General features: G+C 36.0%; 1 pseudogene; it reads right to left on the minus strand.

Annotated features, from left to right (window-relative positions):
- LOC109113147 overlaps positions 1–15,134 on the minus strand; it is a 169,151-nt pseudogene that overhangs the window by 59,016 nt on the left and 95,001 nt on the right.

Here is a 15,134-nt window from a genome sequence, read left to right on the forward strand (position 1 = left end):
ATAAACCCGCATTCATCTGCATCCAATTTTGAGTACAACGCCCACATCTCAAAATCTAATCACCAACCCATGGATAAGACCAAGTCCAAGTTTTTCTTTTTCGATAATCCATTACACTCAGATGTACATTGAAATACGGAAGAAAAGATCTGCCACTAGTTTCATATCATTGTTAATTTAAGTTAGTAGCATTGCTACTTTAATTTAGTGACTCTCCTACATTGGTAGGTTGCAGCCAGCAAGGCAACTGGAACAGAGATTTACACTGCAGTTTCTGCGATCGTGCACATTCCTATGGGAGAACGTCGTGTGACACGGTGAGGTTGTGTCGGTAATGAGATGCGGCAGTATCTGCTCGATAAGTGTGCACTGTAAAAATGAATCCATATATTTCCATATACAAATGGCTCCATGTGTGCATTTAAGAAACCACAGGCTGACACGGACTGCCTGCTACTATCCTGCAGACAGGACACCAGCTACAAACCTGCCAATCAATCACAGCCACTGTCACACAGGTCAGGAAAGTTAGAAATTGTGAAGGGAGAGGAAAACAGCATGAAAGAAAGAAAAAGGACAAGCAACATGGGCACTTACATAATATTTAAGGCCCTGCTTACAGTTATCATCCATCTCAGATGATCAAATCACAAGCGCACAGTAAAATTTAGTACATTTTGTATGTATGTGTTGAGAAATTACCTCTTGGCTTGTCTTGAGTGACAGAAGGAAGGAGTGGCTCATAGTCTCTAGATGGGCAAGTGACTGTTGTATGTGAGTGAGAGCTAAGTCAAAGCTGGAGGAGTTCTCACTTCTGTCATCATTATCTTTTTTCTTACTCTTCTTGCTAATGCCTTTTAGAGCCTTCTGTGCATGCTTTGTGATCTACAGCCTGGCCTCTACAGAGAATACAGAAAACACACAAAAGGAATGTGTTAAATCTAAAGTGTTTTTTTTTAATGTTTAATATTTTTTTTATATCAGCTGAACAAATATGATGATACCCTTTCCTATATAAAAGCAGCTATTTATTTTCATATACATTAAAATAAATGATTATAATATTAATATACAATATATAATATATTATAAACTACCATTACAACGTTTGTGGTCGATAAGTCTCTTTTGCTCACTTATGCACATTTATTTGATCAAAAAACAGTAAAACAGTGATAATGTTGAATATAATCACAATTAAAAAAAAGAATAATTCTGATTTAATAAATTTTTGATGTCAAAATAATACTTTAGAAATGATTAGAATAAGCTGAAATAGTGCTCAAGAAATTTATTTTTATTATCAGTATTGAAGACGGCCGTGCTGCTTACTATTTTAGTGGAAACTGCAATACATACTTTTTTCAGGATTATTTTGATGGATATAAAGTTCAAAAGAACAGCATTTATTTGAAATAGAAATGTTTTATTTCATTGTAAAGGTATAATCATAATAGTAATGCCACTATTATATTGACATTTTTGCAACACTTAAAGCATTTATGTATAATGATTTATAAAGGATTATTAAAGAGTTTAAAGCATAATTATTCATAATGTGCATCGTAATATCTTGTCATAAATAATTAAAACCAAATTTAAAATGCATAGTGTAACAATGAATTGATAAGTATTATAATTTATTAACTGTGGTTACAATTATTCATGAGATTGTACATTATAAGGTGCATTACCATGCATAATCAATGCCTTAAAACTACTTTTATAATTAATTATACATAAGGGTTTAAAGTAAAGTGTTATTCACATTTTATTATATCTAAAGTAAATTATTTAAATATTATATGGAAAAGTGAAGTGAAACAATTGCAGTTGAATTTATTTGTTCAGCACTTTCAACAATAAATATGGTTCAAAACTATAATGAATCAAAAATAAATTAAAATAATTAACTGATTAGTGAGAGTGACTAGTTTATCTGCACATACCTATTTTGCATTCTGTTCAAAAAGTCAGAAACGTCATGAAACAATCCATGAAGTTTACGTTCACAAGTAGTTTTTCCATCATTGTTATCGTAATAAATAATCCCCATAATAATAGTGAATAAATCTTAATTCTAAATGGCTTTTAATAGTCACCCAAAGGTGACCCAATATTGCAGAAGCTACCCAGAATTGGCCCACAACCTAAAAAGGAGAAACATGCTCATGATTTCTGCTTATAATAACATTCAGTCAGCAATGGGCCGTTATTCTGCTGCATATCTACTATTATAATCCCCAACAGTAATGATGTCGCATTATTCGGTCTCATCCAGATTCATCTCACTGAGAACACTTCACATGCCTGGATTCATCTTATACTGTTTACCTCCAACACTCCCCTCCTACGCTCTCCTGCTGTCATTTATGCACACCCGCACGTACGTTAACTGTATTTACTCACGGTTCACACACAGTCTACAGCAGAAGCATGGCAGATGTCATTGGTTGTTTTTCCCTGTGGTATTCTTGAGCACCAAATCAATGCGGCTCTCACCTTAATGGTGGGAGTGTGTTTATGGCAATGAGTGTTTGTAACTTGCTTTCTGCAAACTCTAATCATTCTAACATTATATCAACATAACAATCATTACAATAACATCATCTGAACACTCCAGGGGCCACTGAGCATCAGCGATTAGCCTTTTGATTACAGAGGCTCATTTAGGATGTTTGCCACAGGGCCATGCGTACTGTATGTGTCTTTTTTGTATGCACGTGGATGTCTGACTTGCAGGCAGAATAAATAGAAAATGAAGCCATCTGTGAGAGACAGGAAGAAATGAGAGGTGCTAAAACATCAAACAGCACTTAGTAGACATGAACATGTCCAGAGAAGTCTTTAAACACACCATATACATAAGTTATGGCATATACATGTGCATGTGTTGATTTGAATGATTCATGTTAATTGGACAACAGACTTTGAACATGTCAATCTGGCAGTCTATGAGAGCATTTCTGATTTGATGCTATTAAGTGGTTACAATGTGATGTTAATTGATGGTATTAAGTGGATAAAAAAATACATTAATAATCACTTTAAAAGTGCATTTTTAAACAAAAAAGGCATATATCAATGAAATATAACAATAAAAAAGTACATAAATCATTTCAATTGCACCATTTAAATTGCAATAAAATATTTGGTTTAAATACTTGATTTTTTTTTCTTATTTATGTTTTTATGTAATACACTGATAATCAATTTAAAATTTTTCGTTTTAAGTGGCCCTAATCCTCCATTAAGCTGTCAAATGGGTGGGAAGCAAATAAAAGAAGGGAATAATTGAGATGATCATGCATTTGACTGACTGTATTTAAAATAAAACCACAGCTATTTGCTTATAGATACAGATAGATTCATAATCTTGTCTTGTACCACCCCCCCCACCCCCCAAAAAACCCTCCTCAAAACCTACTCATTTTCTGCATTAGACTCACCTTATTGGCTGCTTCAGGGGAAAAAGGTAATGGCATTCAAGAAGTTAACAGACTCTACAGGCAGAAGTCGGTCAAAGTATTTGGCACAGGTGTCATAGGCGTGAAGGAAGTTGTGATCACTCTGGGGGCCTTTTTTCAGCACATGCTGATCCCCTTCCCAGAACAGTTTATTAAGCCAGGTGGCATGTACAGCGCTAGAAGTAAGTGCTTCACCTCCTTTCTGGGGGATTCGAGGGGCCAGTTTGGAGATTGACAAGTTCTGGCTGGTGAGTACGGGCTCCAGAGCTTCCAAAGGATCGGAATCCTCATCAGTCAACTTCTTATAGTCCAGACCTAAAGAACAAGACATTACGATTCCAGCAGCATATAGAATACAGGCTGGGGCTAGTTGTCACACTTTCCTCTGCAATGAATATTTCTAACGTTTTGGTGAATTCAATGTCTTTAATCAATTTATATACAGGCACATAACCATAAAGTAAAAAAAAAAAAAACTATTTTGTACATTATTCACCAGTTCACTGAACATGCTGACCTTTTGTGACCATACTGTCACAGTATAGGGGCAATTTGACACAATGGAATCTGCTATGTGAAATTTGAGAATACTTTCTCCATCTCTGCTAATCCAAAATATATTGGACATTTGTTGTAGTTTCAAGCTTTTATGTGGTTTCTATTTGTGTCAATCTATGTGAATAGGTGTAGACTTGGCATGCCTCCAGGATATATCAAGTCAGACAGACAAGGCCTCATCAGGGCATTAAATATTAAAACACCTGCCTCTGAGAATGGGCCCATCTCACGACAGGGGCCAGAAGGGCATTCAACACACACATACACTCTAACAGACAGAGATGTGGGGGGGAAAAAGGTGCTATCTCTCTTCCTTGGGTTGTGGCATATGCTATGAACAGTCTTTACAGGACTGTCTGGGAGCATGTATGTGACAGAGTGTGTTTTCAGTGCGAGTGTTTAAAAGGGAAGGTATTAGTTGAGACAGAAGAGAGTGTGGTGTGAAACCTCCACTCCTGTCCTCTCATAACACTCTCTCCAAGATTAAACAAGTTTAAACAAGCAGACTTCTTTAGTTCACGCTCTTTTCAGAACTTCTGAGTCAAAAGTCTATCTTATTTAAGGTACTTTTATGATATTTAAGAAGTGACGCAAATCAACTCAGAACCAAAATATTTAAGTATAAAACTATAAATAATACGTGGTATACTGTTCAAAAGTTTGGCACTGGTAAGATTTTAAAAACATTTTTAATAGAACAGTCTTGCACTCACCATTGTCTGCTTTTACTGGATTTTGGTGGTAGCTCACCAAGAAATTTAAATTCTGTCATTAATTACTCACCCTCATGTAGTTTTAATTCCATAAGACATTCATTCATCTTCAGAACACAAAGCAAGATATTTCTGATGAAATCTGAGAGCTTTCTGACCCTGCATAGACAGCAATGCAACTACCACATTCAAGGCCCAGAAAGGAAGTAAGGACATCATTAAAATAGCCCATGTGATATAAGTGTTTCAACCTTAATTTTATGAAGCTACGAGTATACTTCTTGTGCACAGCGAAAAAAAAATAACGACTTAATTCAACAATTGTTCTCTTCCATGTCAGAAGGACTATTTTAATGATGTCTTTACTACCTTTTTTGGTCCTTGAATGTAGCAGCTTCGTAGCTGTCTAGGCTGGGTCAGAAAGCTCTTAGATTTCATCAAAAATATCTAAATTCGTGTTCCGAAGATGAGCAAAGGTCTTACGGGTTAGGAACGACATGAGGGTGAGTAATTAATGACAGAATTTTCATTTTGGGGTGAAGTATCCCTTTAATGCTTTTGTGGAAACTGTGATGCATCTTTTTCTGTTTTTTTTTTGACGAATAGGAAGTTCACAAATACAGCATTTACTTAAAACAGAAATCCTGTGTATCAAATTAAATGTCTAAATAACCCCCAAAAAATAACCCAAAACTGAACAGTAGTTCTCTCTGTCTTGCTATATATGTGTGCGTATGCATATGTGAGTAATTACTAACCGTAGGCACATGTAATCATATTTAGGATTAATTAATGGGTATGCACACCACTTGTGAATCTGGATAACAATTCACACAAGTACAAAACTCTCATGCAGTTATGAGTGAATGATCCCTGTTAAGTTTGCCATTATCACCTGCATCACATGCAATGCCCCAACACTGGAAAGAGAGAGAGAGAGAGAGAGAGAGGTAGCTAATGAACTCATTCAAACCTCACTCCATGTCTCATGTACTTCACAATAATCTTTCTTTTCTTATCAGAAAAGAACTAAAATGTATTGTATGTGTGCTAATTAACATTCCTCTATTACTTTTATTGGCACCCTCACAGCTCAGTGACCCATTCCCTGTTGCTCAGCTGGAGAGAGATGTGTCATTACATGGGAAATTTCTGGTTATGGTGTTGATTGACATTCTTGTAAGCAGGAGCTGATTTATCGCTTCATTTGTGTTACCAGGTCGGCAAGGTATCGATTGAATCCTCTTTTCTTTACAACAATTTTACAGTCATTACACTGCCGACGACAACCAATGTTTTTGCAACACAGGCTTTGTTCGCAGTGTAAAGATTTAGTTTTCAAATCTGATCTTTAAATCTGACTGCCATTTTGGAAGTGATGAAATCTGATCCGTTTTTTTAGATTTTGGCTATTACTCACTGACGGCGATGGCTTTGAGCTTCTTGAGCAGTTTGAGGAGCTCTGGGTCCATCTTTAGAGTCTCAAACAGGCCCAGAGCCTCCGTCATGTCCTCAATGTCTTTGGTGGAAAGCCTGAAGGAAGACAGAAATGAGAGATAGATGGAGATGCAAGACTGGAAGGTGAGAGAAACGAGACAATGAGCAGTCGTAACCAAGGTCTGTTGAAGCAGTGATCACTCAACCTTTGCAAATTGCTTGTAGAGAATCAATTAAGGCAATGCACAGACATTTTTCCCCCCAATCATCCCCCAAAGCAGATGAGGTACATTAAGGTTGTAGTTAATACGCTGTGATGGCCCACCCGTGCTGGAGAATTGATTTTGTTTAATCTAAAAGAACTTCGCTAAACTACTTAAAGTCCATTAAACTTTATTCACTGTGGTTACTTTGACCACATCCAGGACCAAAAAAATTATAATTTTCAAGTAGTGAATTATAGCCTATGGCCAGCATTTACTGACCCACCATAAATCTGATGTCAGGTTTGGATTCTATGGGTGTCATGTTTTATGTTAGCGCTGCTCTGATTTCCATAATTTATCTCCACGGTGACTTCATAAGCAGGCGTGTGGACTGGCCCTCCACCTCGCTCTAATTGAATGGCTTTTCAGTAAAGATAAACAGCTTTACTGCACCACAGAAATATCCCATAGCAATTCTGATGCATGGAAATGTTTTATAGAGTTGGGTTATCAATAAATTACTATGCGAACCTTCAATGACTGCCAAGTCCATTTATCCAGCAGGTCTGCTGATGCTGTACGTGAGGGTATAACGTGTGATAGGGAAAAGGCATAAAAAAAAGCACGCTTACTCGCAAACAGGACAGGAAATAAAAGATGGAGTCAGATAAGTGGGTTGCGCAGACCTCCACTGGGGCAGAGAAAAGGGCCACTTAAAAAAGTCTTTGCTTCTGTATTTTCTGTGTTAGCACATTTTTAACAATGTAATTGGCATTTTTTTATTGTTTTGGACAATGCAAGACAATGATCTGAAATGCAAGCAAGTCTATAAGAAAACAGTTTAAATAAAAGTAAAAGTTTATAAATGACACCGTAAATTCTTAACATAAACTCCACTAAAAAGCTGATGGAGGAACCTGCAATGTGCTAGCATGCTCAGAAATACAAATGTCATAAATAAAGCAGTTCTGCAAATGAGAGAAAATATACATAAATAACTACACTAAGTATTTCGCTGCTGTTATTGCTGCTAATTGCTTTCTTTAATGGATACATGAAATATGCAAATGTAGAAATGTATTTAATGTTAATCTCTTTGTTTTTTGTTCACTTTTATGCATTCATAGGTTCTTGTTGAAGATCTAATTACATTTAGTGTAAAAATATGCAAAAAATACATGGGGATGCGGCATTGCAATTGAGTTACTATAAGACACTTTACTTTCCCATTACTTTCTATAGAATATTAGAAGCATAAATCAGGTTTCTTTTGTTAGAACCATGGTTTTGGTAAGATTTTTTAAATGTTGATTTAAAAGTCTCTTATTTGATTAAAGATACAGTAAACATAGCAAACTTTGAAATATCACACATTACAGTAAGCTTTTTTATATTTTAATATATTTAAAAACGCTATTTTAAAGCTGTATTTTCAGCAGTCATTACTCCCGTAAAGAAAGCATTATAATATTCTGATTTGATGCTAAAGAAACATTAATTATTATGTTTTCACAATGGTGGTCTATGTCACTTTAGATCATCTTGATTGGTCCCAACACCTATTTGAATAAAACTATATATAAAAATGTATTTATTTGTTTAATGACCAGAAGGGCCTGTGGCGTCCCAGTGTGACACTGTTCTAAACAAAATGTACAGAAACATTCATAGAGTACACACGGGTCTTAACAGTTGTGTAGGTAAACACTATTCCTGCATGTTCTAATTGTTTTATAGCTAATCATATTTAGTGTTAATGCAACAAAATGAGTGAGCTGCAGGGAGCATGTGGCCATTTGGACAGAGCTCGACACCTATCCATTGTCTACAGACCGTAACCCCTATGGACCTTAACTCATGTTTAATGGATATGACTATACTTGCTGGAGGCACGATGTCCTGGGGCCAGAAAGAGCAATGCAGAGAGAGGAATGCAACACAAGCTGGAAAACAACAACAGGCCAGAACAAAGTGAGGAAAAGATAGCAGAGACAAAACAGGTAGGACAGAAATTACAGGAAGGAAATGCGGCAGGGGAGAGATAAAGAGGGAAAGAGGAGCCTCTGACTGCAGTCTGCTTATTAACACAGAATAACTGCTTTTAACAGGATCAATACTTCACTAAACACAGCAGCCATTAATCCTGTCTCCTGCTGCAATTACAAACCCATGAACGGATAAAGGGTGTGTGTGAGACACAGAGGCAGAAGCTGGATCAAACTGAATTCTTCACTCAAGGGCTGACTGAGACACTATCACTGACCCTTTTCAATATATATGTACATTATTATAAAAACAAATAGTTACAGTCTTACAGTTCGGTTGAAACTTAGTTGAAACCTTAGCTTAATGAATAAAATGGAAAAGAAAGCAAAAAAAGCATTTTATGCCAACAAAATATCTGTCCAGTTTGAAATAGCAATTAGAATCTGGCTTGAAACGCATTCGGCTATAGAAGCTAATGCATTATATGGCAGTCAGTGTGGGGTCTTCTACTGAATCATGAATTTGAAAATTGGAATTAAAAACCCATTTGAAGCCATTCACACACAGTTTTGTAAGAGTATCCTCAGGGTACACAGTGCACCTAACAAAGCACACTGGGCAGAATAACGTAAAAACTCTACAGTATATTAATCTGCATTGAAAAAGGAACCAATGGAAATATCTAAAACTGAGTGACCTCAAGTACCATATTCAAGCTCCTAAAACCCATTAAATTCATTCTGGGAAGAGCCCATTCAGGTGGTCCAAAGCATGACCAATATGACATGAAATATCTATCAAAAACCTGGCTTAGCCAAATGATCAGTGCACAAAAATAAACTGACTAAAACAAAGTGCAATGTTATTTGGCTCCAAACTGAATATATGACAACAGAGTACCTGAGAAAAAACATGACTTGGTGCAGACTGAACAATCAGGCTGGCATCAAGGGAAAATGGATATAGACAAAGCAGCTACCAGAGAAAGCAACACAATTTTGAACTGACCATCTGTCCTATGTAGGATTCAGGAAAACTATCCCACAGTTTGTCCTGATTACTGACTGCTTTAAAGCACACATACAGTATGACAAAGGGTTGAACTCGTTCACATTTTGAGTAATATGTATCAATAAATCTGGTCAAAAATGAGGAAGATGCTTAATTGGCCAAATTACCTGTTGTAATAAAATAAATCTAAGCATTTACATAACATTGCTGGGCCTTGTGACATAATAAACAAAATCAACCACCGGGAAAAAAACAAAGAACTGGCCCTTTTTCAATGCCTTTGAAATAGCATTATATAACCATATCATATGCAAATCATGGAAACTGAGTAAATAACATAAACGATGCAAAATATGTGTTTACAAGTCCTCATCATTCAGAAAAGCCTATTTGCTGACAAATTAGCAAACAGAAACCTCAATACAATAAAACTTTTGAATAATTGCCAAAGTTGCTCAAACTCCCTCTGGTGCCATTCTCCTTTGATAACATCTTTGATGGGGGGAATTTTAGAGATTTCATGTTCTACACAGAGCTATGAAAAAACCAAACCAACAAAATAAAGCAGAAGCCTTGAGGATGCTAATGAGCATGCAAGGACTCTCACAGGCGAAAAAAAAAATAAACAGGAAAAAAAAAAAAAAACACATTCACAGTAAATCAGTTTCACCCAAGCAATCTGTACTAAATAAGCGAAGTCAAATGAGTGCATGTTTATGTGGAGGGAGGGAGAGAAAGAGAGAGAGATTCAGGGTGATTAAACCCGTTGAGAGATGGAGAGGGAGTTGATTAGACCAGGCTTTGAACAATGATTCAGCAACAAATTTACCGTGCAGCGAGCTCAGAAGAGGTGGCACGTTGTTTGTGTGTGGATTTTCAAAGCTGTATTAAACTGACTGCAAAACTATTTCAAAAAATAAAGAGCTTTCTAGCCTTTGCTACTAAACTGTAGGTCTGGAAAATCACACAAACCGATCACCTGGAAGCCAGTCTCTGCAATCGATCCATGCAATCTTCTGTTTGTGCCTCTAGAGCGCAGAGGTCGCAAGGTTCTGACCTGCTGGGGGCCCTCACGTCAAGGAAATAAAAACTGTTACTTGTGAAAGACATTGCTTCTAACTGAGGTTTTGCAGGCTCGTTTCTCTTTTTAAAAGATCCCATACACACTCTCATCCAATGTCCTAGATAAACAGAAACAGACAGACAGACAGACAGACAGACAGACAGACAGACAGACAGACAGTTAGATAGATAGATAGATAGATAGATAGATAGATAGATAGATAGATAGATAGATAGATAGATAGACAGACAGACAGACAGATAGATAGATAGACAGACAGACAGGAAGATAATGACAAAAATACAGACAGAAAGAAACATAACAGACAGACATACAAACGATAGATCGACAGAAAGACAAACAGTCCGACATACAGACAGACAGATAGATAGATAGAAACATAACAAACAAACAGACAGACAGACAGACAGACAGATAGATAGATAGATAGATAGATAGATAGATAGATAGATAGATAGATAGATAGATAGATAATGACTGCCTGTCCCATCAAAGGCCAGGTGTAACATATTTCTAAAAATCCAGACCCGTTTGCTCTGAAAGAATGATTTGATCCATTTTCTGGTTGCTCTTGCAAATCAGATCTGCCCTGAGCTGCTGGAACTTCATTCTGCAGTTTCTACAGTAAGTATTGGACGATGGCAAATCTTGCTATACCTTAGTCACCCCAGACCTGTGATTCCAGTCCTCATAAAACTGAGTCTCAGGCTCCGTAAGCCAGAACTCTGGTTTGGATCAAAAGATCAATCCTGAAACATGAGCTTCTATTCCAGAGACCAGCGGAAAGTCAAATTCAAAGGACAGCCAGATTAAAAGCTGCAGGATGTGTGTCATTCTCTTTCAACTCTGGACACATTCATTGTGAGTGCCAAGCATCTGCAAAGTTGTAATCTAGGCAAAAGGTCACTTCACAGTATTATGTTAAATATAACTTTACCATTAATGTAAAATGTGAAAAATTATTAATAATCAAAGATGAGCAGCGATATACAAATATATACAAAGCATGTATGAAAAAAAAAACATATTATTATATACATTATCTCTTGTTGTCTTAAGGTCTCTATATACTAGAAAAAAGTATATGTTTTTTTCATTGTACAGAGGCACGCAGTACTTACTCCGCCAGGCCAAGAATAGTCTTTTTCTTGTACTGGTTGTCGCTGCTAAATCTCTGCACATCAACTCCATGGCCGAGTCCCTGTAGCACCTGAGCTCGAGTAAAATCTGTCAGTCTCTCACTGTATAGTCTCAATTGACTAATCAGGGCCTGCAGTTCCTCATCTCTCCAATCACATCCAGCATGATTTGTCACATGCTCGGTCACAAGATGAATAAGCTCTCTAGGATTAGCCTACATGGAAACAAAAATCAAAGAATCAATACTGTTAAAACAAGCAGTGAGTAAGACTGCAAAAACAGAGCTTAACTATGCAAAGTAGAATCCTGCTTGGCACATTCGCTCCATGAAAATGAATTATACAGTCTTCGACCAAAACCAACTTATTCAACCTTAAAACATTCTATTTCCAGGATTAAACTAAATTGTGAGTTGCAGATTCATAATGTGGTCTCACAATTCTCGACCTGTACAGTTCACAGCCTCCATTACTACTGTACACTATTGTAATCTTTATGCTAAGTAAGAATTTGAATTTTGTGTAATCTAGTTTGGAGAAATGAACAGGTTAAGAGCCTTGACAGAAGAATAGGATCTAGAATGATTACTCACTAATCTATATGGAAATTATTGCAAACGCATGATGACAGACTCTGATAATGGGAAGCTGTGTGGGATTGTGCATTATTGAACTTTGACCATTAAACAGCACGTGTTTTGAGCTGACAATACAGCAAGTATAAAAAGACAGTTTAGAGGTAAAGAACAAAGTACAAAAAATAAAAACATTAAAAAAAAAAACGAGCACAACGACAGACAGGCGTGTTAAGAAAGATAAAGCACAGAGCAGGATAGAAAGATGAGAGAGATAGAAAAGACAGTTGAGCAAGAAAAAGACACATGGAGTAGTACCTAGGATAAACTAGTTTATTTTTTATATTAAATACAAGGTAAAACTTTAGTTTAGGGACCAATTCTCACAATTTACTAGTAGCTTATCAGCATGCTGGCTGTTTGTTAGTGCTTACAGTTACAGTTACCTTACTATTAAGCAGCAGCAAATTAAGAGTTTACTGGGGCAAAAGTCATAGTTAATAGTTAGTTATTAGTGAGAATTAATCCCTAGACTAAAGTATGTCCAAATACAATTTTAAAGACAATTTAAATGTACATAAAATTGGCAATACTGGTAATATTAATAAACAAACAATTATATTTAAAACATTTAAATTTACATTGGATATAATATTACATCAAACACCTACAGTATACATGTTACATTCAATATTGTTTATAAGCAGTAAATTAATTGATTACAAAACAGTATTGTTTATCCTTACAATCAAACATTAAAATTGTTAAAGGTACCATGAGCTGCACAGATCCAAAAATATACAAAATTATTAAATGACAGAAAAAAAAGAATTTTATATTCTAGATCTTCTTGATTTTTTAAGCATTTCTATTTCTATTTTTTAATGAATTTTTTTATTTCAGTTTCAGTTTAAATATTTTTAGTACTTCAGTGCAAACTGGTTGCCAAGCAACATTCACAATTAATTAATTAATTTGTTTTATATTATGATGTTTACATATAATATTTAGATTTAATTTTAAATAACTGAAAATTATTGTTTATTAGTTTTAATTAACAATATCAACACTGGTTCATCCTCACGGCAAGCATGTCTTGAATGTAGTCTGTAAAAATACAATTTACCATGTTGGCATCTACTACTCTGGCTACTTCTACCAACTGACACAAGATTTTTTAGTTTAGCTGCATTTAAAATAGTTTTTTCCCCCACTGTCTTTGACCAGAACAGACCTGTGACCTATTTTTAGGTCACCAGTTGAGAGCCACTGATCTGTGGGATGCAGAAACGAGACGTGATGGATGGATATGGCAAGTATTTGAACCCCCTCTCCGAGACAAGCTCTTTCATGATGAAACATCTTTATCCAGCTATTCCCTTTCTGTCTCTGCCTCATACTTTGTCTTTAGAGAGTGACAATCCAACCACAAGCAAGACCCTGTAGCTTATCTGTCAATTCCCATCCATCTTTTGCTCTTCCTGTTGTTCACACCTGCCCTGTGTTATGTGTGCATGCAATCGGGTTCTTCACGGGCCCTAGTGTGCATGCGAACTATAATAACTGACCCTGCAGCTGATGCGCTCTGAGATTCAGGCGGGTTTTAGACGGTAATTACCTCTAATGATGTTAAAAGACCTTTTTGGATGGGTTAATGTGCAAGGTTCATTGCATATTTGCATGTTTTTAGACTGAAGTGCAGTAAAATAACAGCCTTATCGCATTTTGCATTCACCTCACATCTATTTATGCTAAATGTCCACAGGTGTGTGTACAAGAGTGCAGAGGTGGCCGGTTTAGTGCCTCTCCATAGGGCCTCAAATATAATGCTTGATCATTCACATTTTACGATTTCAATTTTTTGACTCGCAAATCAAAATAATGATAACTGCGGCATCTAAAAACACTCAAAAGGTTTGGGCAGAAAACTATAGTGCGTGCTTACAAACACCTATTTAAATATAATGGGCACGCGGGTGGGCTGAATCAACCTTGTGTGTGTGTTTGCTGTAGGCTATGATAAACGGTTGTGTACTCGGTGGCTTGCTCTCACCCTGACAATTATGCTAAACAGTGTTTTGATTCCTATTCTCAAAGACAGAAGCGAGCAACTTGGCTTCACCCAACAAAAAACCAGCAGGATGGGGTTTATTTAAAAAAAAAAAAAGGAATTTGCTGTAAGAGATCAAAGCATCGCCTACTAATGCTTAATGTGCAAAAAGAAAAGGACCAAAAAAAACAAACAAACATGCACATACTGTAGTGTACTGTTAAAAGGAACATCCATCAACATCAAATAAAAGGCTGATAACTAATCACCGCATCCTCGCTGGTACTCAGAATGCAATATTAAATTACAAGCTCGCGCTGTGTATGACAGATGCAGCACTGGCTATAAATGTGTCAATCGTTAATAATGTGTTTATCAAGCAACAATATCTCTTACTGGAGTTCTGTCTGTTATTCCACATTAGCGAATGGATGCGTGGTATAGTATATATGGGCTGGTAACTGAACCTTTGGCAATACAAACCCTTCGGGGGTGATTGATGAACTAATGTGTCCTGAGCAAGACATTTAACCCTAGACACTTGATGGAGATTAGGCGGATAGGAAATGGGTTTTATTGCAAATCTTTAATTCATTACTTCTTCACTATCATTAACAATGATACTGTGTGACAGATTAAGTAATAAAAAAGTATCGTATTTGTACCTGTAGTAAATCTATTAAAACCGAATCTACTACAGAAGATGATTAATTACAAATAATAGTTGATGGAATCTGAGTAGTGATTTTTTATTATGATAAAATTAATTGATATAATAGTTATAAAATTTATTAGAATATAATATTATTAATATTATTACACATATACACACACTAATGTTCAAAAGTTTGGTGGCAGCAATATATATATATATATATATATATATATATATATATATTTATATTTAT

Source organism: Cyprinus carpio, chromosome B20 (assembly GCF_018340385.1).
Source record: "Cyprinus carpio isolate SPL01 chromosome B20, ASM1834038v1, whole genome shotgun sequence".
Classification (NCBI taxonomy): Eukaryota; Metazoa; Chordata; class Actinopteri; order Cypriniformes; family Cyprinidae; genus Cyprinus; species Cyprinus carpio.